General features: G+C 41.4%; 1 protein-coding gene and 1 long non-coding RNA gene across 3 annotated transcripts in view; one reads left to right on the forward strand and one right to left on the reverse strand.

The window, feature by feature from the left end:
* LOC119162997 (luciferin 4-monooxygenase) overlaps nucleotides 1-18,170 on the forward strand; it is a 562,016-nt gene that overhangs the window by 266,902 nt on the left and 276,944 nt on the right. The gene's annotated exons all lie outside the window — the stretch shown is intronic.
* On the reverse strand, nucleotides 1,835-8,376 carry LOC142784023 (uncharacterized). The gene is made up of 3 exons (XR_012888565.1): nucleotides 8,229-8,376; nucleotides 5,246-5,355; nucleotides 1,835-1,894 (listed from the first exon to the last, which is right to left on the reverse strand). It is a non-coding gene; the product is annotated as an uncharacterized LOC142784023 (long non-coding RNA).

The following is an 18,170-nucleotide window of genomic DNA, read 5'->3' on the forward strand; positions in this document are numbered from 1 at the left end:
TCCAGAAGGCACCAACGTGGCCTAACATTTTGTTCTCTGCGATATATTTTAGCATTTTGCTGTTTTCAATGCAGTAACCGAGCTCAATATTTTTTTTCAAAACACATTTAGGACGGTTGGCAAAATGGCTGGGATGTTTGATGTGTAATTGCCTCACTGCCAGCATTTATTCTTCTGAAGCTCAAGCTATCACCTCTCTGTTACTGCCTCCCTCACATACAATGCCTGCATAGGAAAGAAAAAGAAAGGCAGGTCCGACAAAGTTCGCAAAGCAAGATATTTTCATGTTGGATAAATTCATTACCATAAACAGCAGCAAAATAACATTCATTTTGAGTAGTCCAAGACACAAGCTATATACCAGCATACTAAGAGCCAAGCACAAACTTTTCATTTGAACATGTGTGGTGATAGGCAGGAAGCACTTATTGCAAGACTGATCAGTCTGTAATTAACTGAATGAAGTACAATGCACTGTTCAATCCAACACCACATAGGCATCTTTGCTATAGCAAAGCCATGTGTCATTGATTCATGCACTAGATGGGACAATGCAAATGTAACAAAAAAGGTGAAAAAAGAAAACACGGGAAAAAAAGAAGAAAAGGGGGGATGCAAGGTAGGAGCAGTGTAGCACTACTTTTACTTTGCATCCCCCTTTTCTTTCTTCCTTTTTCTTCTTTTCTATCATTTATCTTTTTTTTGCTTCCCTTACCCCCAACCTCCGACAGGAGAACACTTTGTATCAGCGCAACCTAACTTGAAAAGAAGCAAGGGCTGCACTGTTCTGCGTTATAGCTTTTTTTTCAGACAAACATTTCTAACAGGCACACACGCCTACACCAAAAGATGATGTCATTACTGACCCCATTTAAACTAACACGCCCAGGATGACAAGGTGACTTCTAAAAAATAGGTCCTCCTATCGCAACATCGGCCAGCCTGTCTGAGGCACTTCCACTGTTCACCCTGATTACCCCACTAGATGTTTCCATCTGTCGACTCACATCTTCATTTTGGATAACACTAAGACGAGCTTACATTGATGAATACGCACGAAAGTTGAGTGATGTATCATGTATGAGATGAAGCAACTCTGTTAAAAAATTATTGATAGCTTGCTTCCAGGCTTTTTATACTGTAGCCTGAAACTTCGTAATGTCTTCTATGCACATGAACCAGATTGACAACGTAATGCACAACATGCTTAAGAATACTGCGAGGAACATGATAACGACAAAACGACCGGCCACCCAAATTTTTCGCTGTACATGTTTATAAAATGTTCATGTACACCCAAACGAGGTGCTTATGATACAAGCCGAAAAAACCTACAAGTAGGGCCTTGGAGCCTTCTGGAAGTAGACGTGTTGCATTTTTTCTGTGGAGGGCTTTACACCCATAAGTGAGGAACAAAACTCCTGTATAATGAAGAATGTTGGCAGCTATCAGTTATAGAAATAATGCAGCTAATCTTCCCCGACACATCTGTACATTTAGAAAGGTGACGTAGCTTCTGTGATTGTGGCAGTAACTCCAACAGGACCAGTGCGAAAATTGGCACTACTTGGCTAGACAAATGTCCAAACATGCCTGCCCGACTCCCTCTAGCCATCCCGGCTGAATCTGACACATGATTTCTTAACTGCTGGCTGGACAAAAACAAAACCACTGAAGCACTCACAATACACAGCGTGAAGTTCCTCTGGAGTGGTCAACTTCGTCTTCTGCGATGAAAGAACAGCACAGTGTACTGATAAGGCACTCCTTGCAATGGTTTTCAATGCCACACAGTGACCATGATGTTCCTGTCGAAGAGAGCTTCGGTAGCTTCGTGGGTGCTTGCTCTTTTCTGGGGGCTGCTGCCGCTCCTCGTTTTCTGCTCAAGGTCAACCTGCACAAAGTTGTAGACGAGGCTTTAAGAGTTGTATATAATGATATGCCAATTCTCGCTGAACACACATTTCCTCGTGGCACACTGAGGAATTTGTTATAAAACTTAAGGCCTCACATATGCAAACATTTACAATCGATCCGAAGATGCACTCGACTCTAAAGGAGCAAGTTTGTTATGTAGTGTATATAAAGAAATGCCATTCAGCACAACCACAACTACAGTTGCACACAAAAACGACATTTTACACGATCCTGTTTATTTACATGGTCCATTTTATTTTATTTACACGGTCCATTTGACACGGTCCTGTTTTACACGATCTGGTCTGCATGAACTCTAGTACCGGGCACCATATAGGTTGAAAGACACACACAGAGTTTGAGACAAACCTAGTTTCCCGTGGAGCATCCTCTTGCACTATAACAACACATCTCAATTTAGTTAGTTGGTCAGAACGAGGTGAAAACAGCTCGCACTTGAAAAGCACGGGCAGAAGGAATGACGCCGGCACCCTGTGCTCCCTGTACATTCTCGTTGAGGGTGCAGTTTTCACCTTATCCTTATGCAATTTCGCATTCATAACATTGTTCGCTGCATAATCTTTGTGGCAATAAAGTGTGTGATACCCCCATGTGTATCCCATGTAATTTGTACAAATAGAATACAAGACAGATTGATTCAAAAATAACAAAGTGCATCCAGTGCCATGTCCTGTTCTTTATGAATAATCATAAAGAACAGGACATGGCACTGGATGAATAAATCATTCTTTAGGCAAGTGAATAAATCATTCTTTAGGCAAGTGGCAGAATGATTTATTCTTCAAAGCATATTTTACTTGTAACCACTACAAGAGCTAACTCGTGCACTGGCACATTCTGTTTGCCTCTTGAGATTATAAGGTACCTTTTTTACACCAGAAAGTCTTCAAGAAGAATAGAAGTGTTGTAATTGTGAAGAAAGAAAAGTAGAAGGAAAAAAAGATAACCTGCCCTGTACAGGGACCGAGCCTGCGAACTTCGAATAACATGTCCGATGCTCTATCAACTGAGCTACCATGGCGGCTATCCCTCTTTCATTTTGTACGGTATATATGTGCATTTATACATGGAAGAGTCAGTCAGCGCTGCTTGTTACCATTATGGCAAGTGTGCGACAGCTTTTTTTTGCCTACTGGCAATTACATTACGATTGCAATTACGTTACGATTACTTCCAATATCCCTATACTTCTTTGGCAGCATTATGCATCTGTCAGTTCTCAGAAAATCTGCTAGTCACAGGAGGTGGCATTGGTTCACCCTCCCACCTAAATGCATGTACTTGAACACATGCACAACTGATCAAAAAAAAAACAAGTCACACAGCGCTAAGATTACTGATATTCACTGTTTCAGATTCATGAGTAAAGGAAAGAACTATAAATTTAAGGGTTTGTTGTCTTTGTTGAACACATTATAATGAGAACTAGCAGAAAATGATGCCAAACAAACTATAGGGGATGTTATCAAAAGTAACTTTAACAAAATTGTGAAAAGAAAAGTGAACAAAAACGTAACTTGGCAACGTTTTTTTGACAATTGAATTGACATTACTTTTTATAACATCCCTATATTTTACTGGGTAATGTTGTCGGGTAATTCTCATTATTAGAGTGGTGAGTAGGCTGACAAAGAAAGCATATATGGCATTGATACTTATTTTGAACACCTAATAGTTTGAGGACCTTAAAAGAGCGGAAGCTACTTTGAGTAGACCAGAATATTTAGTTGGAGCGAAAAAAAAACGTACACACATTTTTACCAGGCTTTTTAACACATTTTGAGACATAAAAGTGTATGCTGCCAGTAATGTTAAGTACCATTACTTTTGTCACACTATGCACTCTATCAGGTGTAGTTAGAGTGGTGATAGTGAAGGATTAATCAAGCACGCCACCAACTGTGTTCACATCAATGGTCGCGTATTTTAAAAATAAACCTGCTGTATAATAAAAAAAGTTTAAAGCATTTATGTTTTTATCCAAATCAAGTTAAACCGACTGGGTAAGCAAACCATTTGCATAAAATCAAAAGGCATAAAGTGACTCATGTATTATAACTATGTGAACAATTTCAGCAACGCAGGGCAAAGTGACAACAGTTCTATTAAAAACCCCACTCATTATAACATGCATGAAAAGCACCACACCAGAATATTTTATAGTGCATGTAATATCGAGACTACTAGACTGTCTATTGACCTTTTAGAAGAAGGGTATCTCCTTCACATTCAAGGGGCAACCACTTAGCCTTTTCCTGAGCTTTTCTGTGAATATTTCCTGAATTTCAGATATCATTAGGATTGATTTAGAGTGAACAGATTTTGCTTACGCATTAAAACCTAGTTCTGTATGTAACTGCAATTATGGGTGCCAAACCACCTCCAATGAATTTTTAACATTTAACTCATTTTCTAACTGCAGCAGCACAACTAGCTGTGGGTGCCCAAAAAGTAGCTAGAAACAATACCTTTACCTCTTTGAGCCTTTCGGAAGTGTTCAGCTTCTCAGTGCTCACCTTACAACATTTTTTTTAAATACGTGTTTGTGTGCCAACTACTCTTGCTCCTTGTACAGTGAGGAGGAGCACATGGCAAGAAGAGACAAGAAAGAAGCATTGCGAAAAAAAAGCGAAATAAGCGAGGACCTCTTTTGTATCGTACAATGTGTGTAACATTACTATTGCGACAACACATAGACAAATTACCACGGCTATGCATCCATTGTAGAGTCATACACAGCTGGAACACCACGACTAAATTTCAACCTTGTGTTGGTTTAGTATCCCTTTATAGTGGCAAGCTAATGATATCTGCGTTTGTTTGGCACACATTGAGATGCAGCAAAATGTGATATGGTAATCTCATTTAGAATGCACGTCATGTGGCTTCATTGTATATGTGGCCACAAGTAACTCTGGTTGCAAAGCAATATGGCAGAGCCTAAACAGACGTCACCGACCACTCTAATCTGAACTTGCCTTTGCTACTTGCCCATTATCATCCCAGAAAAAAATGAATAAATGAATCTGCTACAGGTATGTGCTAGCTTATGCTAAGGACCAAGTATGAAGGGTTTTTTGTCATTATTGAGATCAGTTATTTGTTCAAGAAGACTTGCTGTCAATCACAAATACATTGCTGTCGAAGCATCAAGACTCAAATATAAAGCAAAAAGAAGTGTCTCTTTAAAAATTAGAGGCCACAAGGTGCAAGATAAATATTTGATATACTTGGGATGTAAGGCACGTACAAGAGATGCTGCCATATTATACTTTTCCTTGTGTTGAAACCTGCTTGCTTTACTCACCCAACACATCTGTAAAGACGCCGTGAAAACACCAAGGAGCTGATGCAGCAAGGTTGAACACATGTCCAGGGATTCCACCATTCCTAAGCATCCCTACAGCCTCCACAGTCCTGCAACCATTTGTTAGATAAATATAGTTCTACCCAAAGTTCTTCGTTTACAGACACACATACAAGACGCATAACCACTCTATAGGAAGTTTGCATGATAATGCGCTGGGTAGCAAAACGGATGCCAATATCAAGTATCCCGGCCTGCCGCTTCTTTCTTTCCGTTCTTAATTAATCAATCCATGGTTAATAAATGTTCCCCCAATGTGAAGTGTACTGGCAGTCCGGTGAAGAATTGCAATGTATTTCAAACACAGTCCAATTCATGGCAAGTAAGCATTCAGTAGCGTTTTGTCAGCTGTTCAAGAAAAGAGCATGAAGTTTAGCTAAAACCCATGTTTTTTATAAACACCATTCAGTTTGATATAAAAGTTGTGAGCATTATGTGAAGGAACACGGATTAATGTTTAATCAATGATTTATTATAATGTACTGATATGAATGCAACTAACTGATTATGAAACGATAATTTTTGCTTGAGAATTTAGAGTTATGAACACTATCGCACTTGCCAGCTGCATCTTGTTCAAAACAGCAGCAAGATAGGCTAGTTTTTGTAGGTGAGCAGTAATGAGCAGTGCAAAGTAACAACAAGAAACATCAGTAACAACAGTAAGGGGCAAGCATAGACTGCCAACTGTTTAATTTATTGCACAAAAGTTCGCCTGAATATCAGTCAGACAACTCGTGTAAATGAAGGCCCAGTTGGAAATGAACAAGTTACGAAATCAACAATGCCTGCTTTCTCTAACAGGACCCTCATTCACATGAAGTATGCAGCGATAGGCTCCTACCGAGGAACGTCATAGCATGATGTCACTGGCACATGTAAAAGGTGTGGCTGCGAAAACACTCCCGCTAGTGGCTCAGCCCGGTACAGTCGCGCGGTGTTTGGGGCAAGTTTTAATTTTTCAAAGCTTACACTTCACGTTACAATGTCAACATTTGCTGTAGTATGTGTCAGCAAACATCTAGCTGTGTGGTAAAATATTTGCCACGCTGTGTTTATCTTGAAGAAGTGAACACACGTGGTGGCCTGTGCGAGGAACAGTGGCATAGTCTTCAAAAATGTGGACTGTTGATTGCGGCATGAAAAGTATTGAAAGGTATTGAGAATATAGGTTGTACTGAGAATATTGTGTGTGGTGTGTGCAGTGTCAATAACAATGTGTCTTGTTTGCGAAGACGTTAGCACTCATGGCAGGGACCGGTCGATGAAAAAACTTGATTCGACGTTTTAGTCAAGGTAAATATGCACTTGACGCGACCATCTGCGAGTGGGTACATCTCGGTGTTTGCGCTGTGTGCAGAAAAAAATGCACGGTCACCGGGCTGGAAGATACCATTTGCTGAAGCTGCATGTACGAATCGCCCCGACGAGTACGCATTCCCAATAAAGGTATAACTCGTTTTATCGAAGGCCTCATATGTCTTCATGTTATAAGCAGAGATTCTTGTTTCACATATACTCAGTACCTTTACCGCTCGATATTCATGAAGTGACAAGGCAAACAACAAGTTTGTGTGTTAGGTCCTAAGGGAGCAATGTAAATATGCAAATAAGTTGTAGGTGTCAGATGCAGCGATGTAACTGCGCAAAAGATTATGTATATATTAGGCTACAGGTTTAGAATCGCATACATCTCAGTGGTCTATCAGGAACGTCACAAACAACTTCCTTGCCAACCAGCCCTTGCACAGAGGGAGGGAATGGCTGGCACGGCGCACGAAGTGACGTCACACTATTTGCAAACATAGAGAGGTTTCTTACTTAGGCAACATTTTGCACAATATAGTTTTTAGATGCAAGACTGTACTCGTCCACATTGATCATACTGATGTCTTTTGTTGTTACTTTGTGCTGTGAATTACTAGGCATTTAGTCACCATGATCTTTAAAAGCTAATTTCAGTGTTCTCTCTCATATTGCTAACAACTGTGTTGTTGCATAAATTGGGCAAAAAAGCAACACAGAAAGGCTGTCACAATAAATACACCAACATGGGTATTCTCCTGCAAACAAAAGTCGGCACTGGTCCTGTCATTACCCGTCTTCCTTCTTTCTTTGCCTTGTTTGTGCTGAAACAGCCAAACACCTGATGAGTTAGATGAGAAATATTAACGCATCAAAACTATAAGTGCTTGCATCAGCAACTACACAACAGCGTGATAACCGCACCCCTGCCACACAGCAGCGAAACATATTTTGAACATGCTGGCAGTGTATTATTTTATAAAAACCAACTCTGGCAGATTACAAAATCTCACATTGTGCATGGAAGTTTTCTTCAAAGTCAGGCGTACAATGTAGGTGCTGGCCGGTACATTATTAGTTACAAGCAAAAGCGTCTTGCAGGTACATATGCAGATTGCACGAACACCTCTCTCTCTACACTAGGCACACACATTATATCTTTTAACCAGCACACGCCACTGTTTAGGGGCATAATAACGCTCTACCGTGAACGTATGCTAATCAACCCACTTAGGCGGTTGGCTAGGTGAATCGAGCCAAGTTACAAATTGTATCGGCCGCGAACGTAAACAAAATGCTGCTTTCCATCAAATGGCACTGCAGGCTTCGTTTAATCAACAACGTAGCAAGCGCCGTGTGCGTCTTCCTCACTACATTGCACATATGAAAAAATCGATCACCATACACATGCATGTTGCCGCAGTTGTCTCCAATTAGCTCCAGTAAGGCCGCGCCGATGCGCCATGGCTCTGCTAGCGTTAGCGTTGTCAAAGCGAATCGGCAACCGCACTCGCAAAGGCGCGTAAGGTTGCCGTATCACGACGCCTCGTTCGAGTGCAGCAACACACACTTGCACTGAGTGGCATACTTGGTCTACATAAAAAAGTGTCCCCCTTACCTTTAGTTTCTTTCACACTGTCCTGAGGGAAGCAACCACAGGCGTCAGCCGTCACCTCGGAGTCCTTCGAGCGCCCGCCCAACCCGCCGATTCCTTGGACGACTCGCACTTGATCCGCACACGAACAACCGCGGGAATAGGGCGCAATCTTAGCACATCACACGAACGAGGAACGGCGCTTCTTTGCGTAAATTTAACATTTCTCGCTCTCGTGTGTAGCAGCGCGAACACATGAGAGAGTATGTCCACGGAAACAAAGACAAACAACATGTGGCTTCAGCTGTGAATGGATTTGGCTTAGATATCTGTGTGAGGAAAATAAAAAAAAAACATCTGTCGCTGCTATAAACTGAAAAAAAATGTATGTTATCTAGCAAAATAACTTTAAAAGTGATAAACGGTTATTCAAAAAACAATTTACAACTTATGAATATTTTCGCAGGTCTTTTTTTGTTTTTGTTCTAGCAGACGACAGCCTCCTACTGCTTCTACGACAGAGGTAGTGCGGTTTCACGTTCGGTGCGTGTCGCCGACGCAAAGCTCTACAGTAGTGATATCAGAGTTATCAATTCTCAATGAATCATAGGATGGCTACAAAGCAGTAACATTTTGACATAGTGCAGTACGCAATCTTTCAAGGTATGACATTTCTTTGCTCTGAAGCAAATCGAAGCAAGCCGGCCGGCGCAATCAGTTGATGTCACCACTACGCGAGGCATGGTCGTGTGCAATAGCGTCGCACCCCGCGCTCGATTTGTCATCAAGCGATAGAGCTACTAAGTGGAATACAGCTAGATGCAGAGATTAATGGCGTATCACTCTAATTCCCTGTGGTGGCCGACTCAATCGCAAGAGAGCCCCGGGAAACAACCTTCAACTGCCCAAGCTTGTGTGTGGGTGTAAAAATACTTGTTTTCATCCGCGGCGGGGCAGCAATCTATAGTTGAAAGACATGCGAAAAGCATGTGACGTATATACAATCACAAAACATATGCACACAACAATAGATACAATTGCATATCGTACAAAAATATGCCAACACATAGCGTGTGAGAAGCAAATTTATATACATGACTTAAACTCATATGCACGTTTCAGCGCGAATAGCTTAGCACACTCTGCGTTCGGCTTCGGTGGGAGACGGACGTGTGATGGCTCGCTCCGTGCGAGGTGCTTCGGCGGCCGCTGCTGGCCGCGGTGTTAGGTTCCCTTCTGCACCATCGGATTACCGGTTTTTGTTGCCTACATTGCCGTCGGGTGACAGTATGGAAGAGTGTGTGTTTCTGCACGGGGATTTGGAAAAAAGACCATACCGGTTGGAAGACTTTCGGGCCCCGTTGGAAGAAGTGGGACTCATCAAGGCGATCACTGGCATTGGAGCCTTCCAGATGAATCACATCTAGCTGGTGAAGATGCGAAGCAAGGATGACAAAGATGAATTACTCAAAACAGGTGGACTCCGAGTCAAGGGTGGCTTCTGTGCTATCATCGACCCTATCCAACATAATGTAACCGTGAAAATCCACTGGGTTGACTTTGCGGTCTCCAATGAGAGCATTCGACAAGTGTTAGGTGAGTTTGGTGAAGTTCTGGAGGTTTCCAACGACAACTGGACCGTCGCGGGCTTTGAACACGCGATATCGATGACGAGGGTGGTGCGACTGAAACTGAAGGAAGGCGTGGTGCTAGAAGACTTGCCGCACCTTTTTAAGATTGGAGGGGGCACCGTCCTTCTTGTGGCCCCGGGTCGGGCACCGCTTTGCCTAAGGTGTCACATGCAAGGACATATACGACGAGACTGCCAGACTCCCCGCTATGGTGTATGCCGAGCGTTTGGTCATGAAAGTCAAGATTGCGTCAGGAGTTATGCTAGAGTTACGAAGACCGTGCTGCCAACAGACGACGCCCAAGATAATCTAATGGACGCCGAAGAAGCTGAGAAGTTGGCCCCTGGCAGCAATGCCGTGGGACCCGACGCCGCGGTTCAGGCAACTGGAGAAGAGACAGCCGACGCGACAACGCAAGATGGCAAAGACTCAACGAAAGAATCCGAGGAGTTGGCCACAACAGGCGGCCAGCAGGACATTCAAAAATCGATGGAGGAAGATATGGGTACCAGTGGCGAAAACGCTACGCCAGAAGCCGGCACAAAGTCTCCGGAAGCGACCACGGGACGCGGCAAGCGTTACCGAGTGGAGAGCACGGAACGCAACCTGAAACGCCCGGAGCGTCTGTGGCATCGTGTCACGGGCGCTAAGAGTAAAAAAATATGCCCTCGAAACCCGGTCGGCGTCATCGTCGCCGGTTCGGGGACAGGATCTAGACGCGTAAGACCCCGGCTTTCCCACTGTACGGTATACGAGACACGGTAAGCGCAGCATTGTAGTTTACATCTTTGTCATCAACATGGCTAGCATGACTGCACCTTTACGCATTGGTACGCTGAATGTACGTGGTCTAGGAACGCGTCGCAAACAGTACCAGTTGAAACGCTTGATGCAAGAAAAAGACCTTGACTTGCTCGCGGTTCAGGAGACTAAAGTTAGTACTGAGGACGTGACTGATAGCTTGGTAGCAGAATTTTCATTGCGGTACAATGCGTGTGTGAGCTATGCAGTGGGAGCATCAGCCGGATGTATTATTTTTGTCAAGAACTCTCTTGGTATTGTAGTGGAAGAGGTCAAATGTTGCCTACATGGGCGTTTTGTTTTGTGTGACTTTTGTTACGGGAACACTAAATTTAGAGTTATCTGTGTATACGCACCTACAAATTCGAGAGACAGATGTTTGCTTTTTTCGGGAAATGCAAGCGTACTTTGAATGTCAGAAATGTGGGATTCTGTTGGGTGACTTCAATTGTGTTTTGACCCAAGAAGATTGCACGTATACTGCTAAATTAGGGTGATGAAAGCGTTGGTTTTCTTAGAGACAGCCTTAGTAAGTATTTTTTACATGACGTAGCTCTGTTTGCGATGGGTGGCAGTCGCCAGCACTTCACACATTTTCAAGGTTCGAGTCACGCACGACTAGATCGAGCATATGTTTGTTCTGAGATAGTACCTTTATGTCAGAACTATGACGTTTATGCTGTTTCCTTCAGTGATCATTGCTTAGTTTTGTTTGAGATAGGTAGAAAGTGCAAAAAGAAGGTTGTATGGGAAACATGGAAACTGAATACTAAGATCATTACGCACGAAGGGTTTGTAGGTAAGACAAAGAAGGAAATCGAGAATTTTTTCAAAAACGCAGAAAGGAGTGCCACGGAAAGATGGGAATTATTTAAGCAAAAGATAAAAACGAATGCAATAGAGTGTGGTTGCTACATGCAGTATCAAGCTCGAAAACAGGAACGTGAGCTTCGGGCAGAGCTAAATGATTTGGTGAATATTGAAGCAGAAAACCCGGGCTTATTCACACATCAACTTCAGGTTGTCAAAAACAAAATTGAATGTCTTGAAGAAGATAAATATAAAGGCGCAATTATACGAGCAAGAGCTGAGAGATACCTCGTGGGTGATGCCCCGACAAAGCGAGCCTTGTCAGATGAAAAGGCATATGCTCGAGCTCACGACAAACTAGAGATAGAATAGAATGGTAAAATATTGAAAGAACATAAAGATATTATGAAAGCTTTTGAAAACTATTATCAGGACTTGTTTGCTTATCGCGAACCAAAGGAGCCGGGTTTCGTAGATGAGTTCTTGATAGAAATGCCGACACTTAATGCTGAGGACACAAATTTATTGGAAACGTCTATTAGTATAGGGGAAATTGAGAAGGCTATCGATGATCTCGGCATGGGCAAATCACCTGGTCCAGATGGCATTAATGCCGCCTTTTACAAGGCGTTCAAGGAGGATATGGCCGCCGCATTGCATGAGGTTTTTTCAGAGTCTTTAGATCGCGGAACTCTGCCTCCATCGTTTAATCGAGCACACACCGTGCTGATTCCTAAGGGGAAAGAGCAACATGTTTTACGCAAAGTGACAGGATACAGGCCAATCACGCTAACAAACGTAGATTATAAGGTGTCTATGAAAGTTCTGGCTAGGAGGTTGCAAGGAGTTATGTACAAGTTGGTCGGGTCACATCAGACTTGCGGCATCAAGCGTAGGAGCATATTCACGAATATTCATGTTGCCAGGAGCATTTTGGAGTATTGTGACGCTGAGCATCTAAAGGTAGCTATGTTGCAAATTAATCTAGCCAAGGCTTTCGACATGGTTCCACACAATATACTCTTCATGCTAGCTGAGTACGTTGGTCTTGGTGCGATCATATGTAAAGGTATTAAATTGGCATACAAAAATTCAACCACAAATTTAATTGTAAATAGAGAACTCTCACAGCGCATACAAGTACTTTCCTCCGTGCACCAGGGGTGTCCTTTAAGTCCTTTGTTCTTCGCTCTATTTTTGGAACCATTGTCTCAGAAAGTGATTCACCATGCAGGGATTAATGGTTTCAGGTTGCAGTCATGTGAAGTGCGTGTTTTGGCATACGCCGACGATATTGCCTTTTTTGCAGTTGATAGAGCGAGTGTCACTTCGTTATTAAAAATCACTCAAAGGTTTTGTGACACGAGTGGAAGTTTAATGAACAAAGAAAAAAGCATTGGTTTATGGCATGGTAATTGGGACCTTACGCCCAGTTGCTTTGGAAATATTCAGTGGCTCACGACGCCTAGTCGTTACCTAGGGGTACCATTGGACAGGTATCAAGACAGTGAAGCATTTTGACTTGAAAAGGCTCAAGAACTGCGCGCGACCGCCGAAGGATGGGGCGGTCGTGGCTTATCAATTTTCTCTCGGTCAGCTGTTTGCAAGGTGTTTCTGGCTGCTAAAATTATGTACCTTTTGCAAGTACTTAGTTGTAAGCGTAAAACCATTCAAAAAGTCCACAGGATATTCGCCACGTTCATCTGGAGCTCTACTTGGGAGAGAACATCTAGAACGAACTTGTTTCGGCGAGTTAAGCAAGGAGGGCTGTCTCTGTGCCATCTGTTTCTTAACCAAGTAATATCACGTTTCCTGCTCATTAAAGACCAGAGAGACTCTTTTTTTACGTTCTTTATTTCAAACAACGCTGTTACACCACATGCCTGACTTCCTTGTATCTTCAGACAGGCGAGAACGACACACATTGTCACCTTTCTTGCGCGAAGTTGTGTTGTCATATCGTTTCTCAAGGGCGAGGTTTTCGATAGATTACCTAACTAATGTGAAAAGAAAGCGCCTTATGAAAGACCTAATACAGAATGTTTTTCCTGTGCCCCTGTACCGTTCAAGGTATGAAAAATCATATGGTCACGACGTACTAAAGCAAGTGAAAAACATGTGTATACCACCGAATGTGAAAACCTTCTTTTTTAAACTTCATACGGGAACCTTGCCAGTAAAAACGTGGCTTGAAGAGAGAGGGATGTATGTACTATGGGGAAGCAGCTGTCTCCTGTGTAACAAACCTGAGACCATTGAACATGTGTTTATTGATTGTAAGAACGCTATTTTCTTTTGGGACATTTTACAGAGGACTTTTAAAAAAGATTTACCTCTTACCTCACATGGAATTCGTTTTTTGCCTTGTGATAGTTCTGTGCAAAATTTGGATGTTATATTTGTACTTGGTCTTCATTCGGTTTGGCGTAGTATGCTATCGTACAGACACTGTGATGTGAGAGTTCTATCCGTTAATGAGTGTTTCGTGGAAGCTGTTATAAAAGTGCGAGATGTGTATAAGACTACCGACTGTAATGAAGATGTAATATCTTTGTTTGACGCGTTGTCACGCATGAAACACGTGTGATAGTGATTGTCATATTAGCTTGACCTGTAGTCAAGAAGGCAATAAAGAAAAAAAAAGCGCGAATAGCTTAGCAAGTTCACGCACTCAGTTCACGTGCGCGAGCGAAACTAAGTGGCGCAGGTTCGAGTCCCGCCAAATCTATATTTTTTTGGTTTTTTTTTTCAACGTTTTTATTGTACTGCTATCTTTTCTAATGCCTTAGGTTATAAAACAAAATAAAAGCAATATTGCGTTCAAGTACGTATGTGAGACTGTGTTTTTTGCACAACAGTTATTAGTATTTTTATTTTCATTAATAATTAATTTATTTATTTCATATTATAACAAAATTAAGGACTAAGGGGAACATTGGGTCTGCTTGATTGTGAAGGGACTCGAGAACTGAGAAAACTCAAACTAAAAAGTTTATTTGAGAAAAAACTGAGCATTTCACAGCCGGACCAGTTTCTTCAAGGGTAGGCCCTAGGTATGCGCAAGACTTGCTATATGACTCATCTCAAGCTGTGGTAGTTGAGGGAAGGCAATATCACCGAGAAGCAGTTCCAAAATATATTTTGGTTGATGTTTTTTGATTCCTCCAAAATAAGGGCTGCACAATTGTGATCGAGCCAAACCAAGAATTGCGGGCACGAATTCATGAGACAGAAAATGAATAATGTTGATTGTTTGAAAAGTTGCCCTTAATAAAAGGAAGAGTTATGGAGTGCTACGTAGCTTAACCCGCAGTAGGAATTTTATATATACATATAGATAGTTTAAAATGGACAATGTTGTACACACAGACTTTGGTTAAATTTCTTTGCAGCACAGTTGAAGCATCTATGTAGAACTGAAGCATCAAGAGAAGCCCATGCGTCCTCACTTTATTGCGCTTTACATAGCTTGTATGCGTCCATGCAGCCATGATATGATATATTTTAAAGCATTTGTTTAACCTATAATCTTCTTATTCATTACAGCTGGCCCATAAGTTGTGTCTTATATAGCACTACAATTGAAGCGTAATCTGCATGGTGGTCTGAAACAATGCTTTTGAAGATCTCGAAACGACCCAGCTCTATACACGACCATCCGTGCATCAATGATAAGCACCATTATGTGTCCGTACATATCAGTTGTGCTCTCATACTTAATTATTTTTCTGACCACTCCCTCTGCCCCTACCTCGTTTCTGTCGTGAAGCTGTGGCAAGTTGTGTATAACTGTATTTATATTTTAGGAGCACATATACTATCAATAAAAATTATTTTTAGGCTACATGCAATTAGTTTTCATAGATTTTCATTTCTTTTGTCGGTGCTCAGGAGAGCTAAGCTGATGGTCGATATTTTAAAACGACTGTTCTCTTTGCCAATGTTAATGAGAACAGTTTCGTTAATATTGACAAGTTCATTCACATTGAATTTAGTTCTCATTATTATTGTTTCTACCAAAAAACGAGCCCTTGAAGTTATGCTTTTCTTGCTTGATTTGTTTTCGTGTGACAGCATGCAAGTAAAATGACAGTTATTGCCATTCCTTGTGAATGACACATTTTCCGTGTGACAGACTTTAGCACCTGGTCATCTGCAGAAGTTGTATTCATTCTGAAAAAGGGCAAACAGTGGTGACTGACAACACAGACTAGCCTGTGTTATTCTTTTGTACTATATATGTCACTGTTCATTCATTTATAACTTTATAAAGCTCGGATTTCCTGCTGAAAATGTGACAACAACTGTAGAGTTTCCACATTTTTGCAACAATCCACATTCCTTTCTTACACTATTGCACATTTTCGTAAGCACCTTACAAAATCTGTATATTTCCGTTAGACCTTACATTCTGTATTTTCCTTATGAAAGCTTCTGTACACTCCATACACTTTCCTTATCCTCCCATATCTTCCATAATGAACTCTCCGTATGCTCCAAAAGTTTCCTTATCTTTCCATATTTTCCATAAAACTCACTCCATCCACGCCATAAAACTTCCTTATCCTTCCATATACTCCATAAAAAGCTTTCCATATATGCCATACATATTCTTTAGCTTTCTGTATACTCCATAAAAAGCTTTCCGTATACGCCATACAATTTCCTTATCCTTCCATATGCTCCATAAGAAGCTTTCTGTAAATGCCATACAACTTCCGTATATTTCCATAAAACTCCATATATTTTCCGTATGTAGCATAAGAAAATGTTACGGAGTCCATATAGTTTCCGTAAGATTTCATACGGAACTTTTCAGTAGGGTTGTTCAGGGTTAAACGGCGCTTCATATAGTCGTAAAAAGGTCTGCACAGTAAGAATACTAAAGCGACTTAATGAGGTTGGTATTCGTGCTTCAAGGTATAACACTGCATTTGCAGTATACTTTGGAAGTCCTAAGCAGAGCCGTAAAGCCTCTCTTTCCAACAGAACGAGCAGCCGAAGTTTGTAGGCTGGTGCACCAGAAAAAAGAATGCAGCCAAACTCCAACACAGGTCGGACATACATTTTCTACATACATTCTACAATTCTACATTCTACAACACAGGTCGGACATACCCAATCTACAATTGCTCAACCTCCGCAATACGCCCGTGGCACGTACTGTTTTGTCGCGATGTATTCAATGTGAGGGCGCCAATTTAGACGTTCAATATACATAACTCCAAGATATTTCAATGATTGTACTTGTGGGATATCTTGAAGCTTGTAATTAATAGATATGTGCACGGGATCTTTGATTGGAAAAATGAGAATAGCACATTTACCGGTATTCAGGTTCAACATCAATCCATCCAGCCAATGTTTTATTTTATTAAGATATGCTTGCAAGATAGTGTAGAGACAGTGGAAGTCATGTGCCATTGCAAAGAAAGCAATGTCATCGGCATAAACATAGGTTTTCACAACTGGATGAACAGGGATGGTACTAAGCAATATGTTGAATAAAACCGGGGAAAGTACTGACCCCTGAGGTACACCTCGGGTTTGCTTGTGCTTACAGGAAGAGAAACCGCCTTGATAACAATAGAATTCTCTTCTACTTAAAAATTCCGTCACCCATGCTACTATATAAGGTGGAAGTCCATGACTCCATAACTGATTAGTCAAGATAGAATACTCTACGCTATCATATGCTTTACATATGTCTAACATTACTAAAGCCGAAAGTGCTTTTTGTGACGGGCAGTATGAATACGACTTTCCAGATCTACATGTGCATGCCATATGGAATATCCAGATCTAAAGCCAATTTGGGAAAAACTCAACAGTTGTTTCTCGTTAATAAACCTAATTATACGACCATGAAGTACCCTTTCAATAAGTTTTACTACATTAGATGTTAAGGCTATCGGTCGTATGTTGTCTAAATTATAGCCTGCCTCCTGTTTTTAAAGCAATGGTATAATTTTCGCAATCTTCCATTCAGAGGGGATCCATGCTCTTCTAAGGGAATAATTGACGAGACTTAACAGATCATTCGGATATTCCCTGTGAAGTATTTTTAGCATTGCATTTGTTATTCCATCGGGGTCTGGTGCTGCATTTGGCAATCTTTCCATAGCCTGATTTAATTTGGAAGTCAATATTTCTGTGTAGTCATAGATGGTTGTTGTGTAAGCCGAATTAGGAAGATGCGTTGAGAACCTGTTTTCTAATTCTTTAGCCAACTGATTCAATGATTCCTGTAGCTCCTGTGAGGTGTAAACTACTGAGTCAACGTTTTCTGGTATAGGGGTCTTCTTCCTACCACGAAGGAAGTTGAATAAAGCACGTTTGTTATTTGATTTAGACAGGTACTCGAAATGCTCTTGGTCATATTGCTGTTTCGCTCCCGATACAGTGCGTTTAATTGTTGCTACAATGAACTGATAATCCTTCCAATTTTTTTGGACTCTGATTACATATGTCTTTTCCATGCAGCTTTTCTTCTTCTCTAATCTCGTGTGCACTCATCATTCCACCATCTACTAGGTTGGACACTTTTGGATGACGACGAAGCAATTACAAATTCTGAAGTGTTCTTGGAGATTTTTAAAGCCGAACAGAGATTTCTGCCGAGGTCTTCATTTTGACCACTGGACACTGCCCTAATGTTGGAACGCAAGCAGTCTTTAAATTTTTTGTAATTGATCAATGTTTTCTCTGTCCTTTCAATAGATTT

Source organism: Rhipicephalus microplus, unplaced genomic scaffold (assembly GCF_043290135.1).
Source record: "Rhipicephalus microplus isolate Deutch F79 unplaced genomic scaffold, USDA_Rmic scaffold_13, whole genome shotgun sequence".
NCBI classification, from domain to species: Eukaryota; Metazoa; Arthropoda; class Arachnida; order Ixodida; family Ixodidae; genus Rhipicephalus; species Rhipicephalus microplus.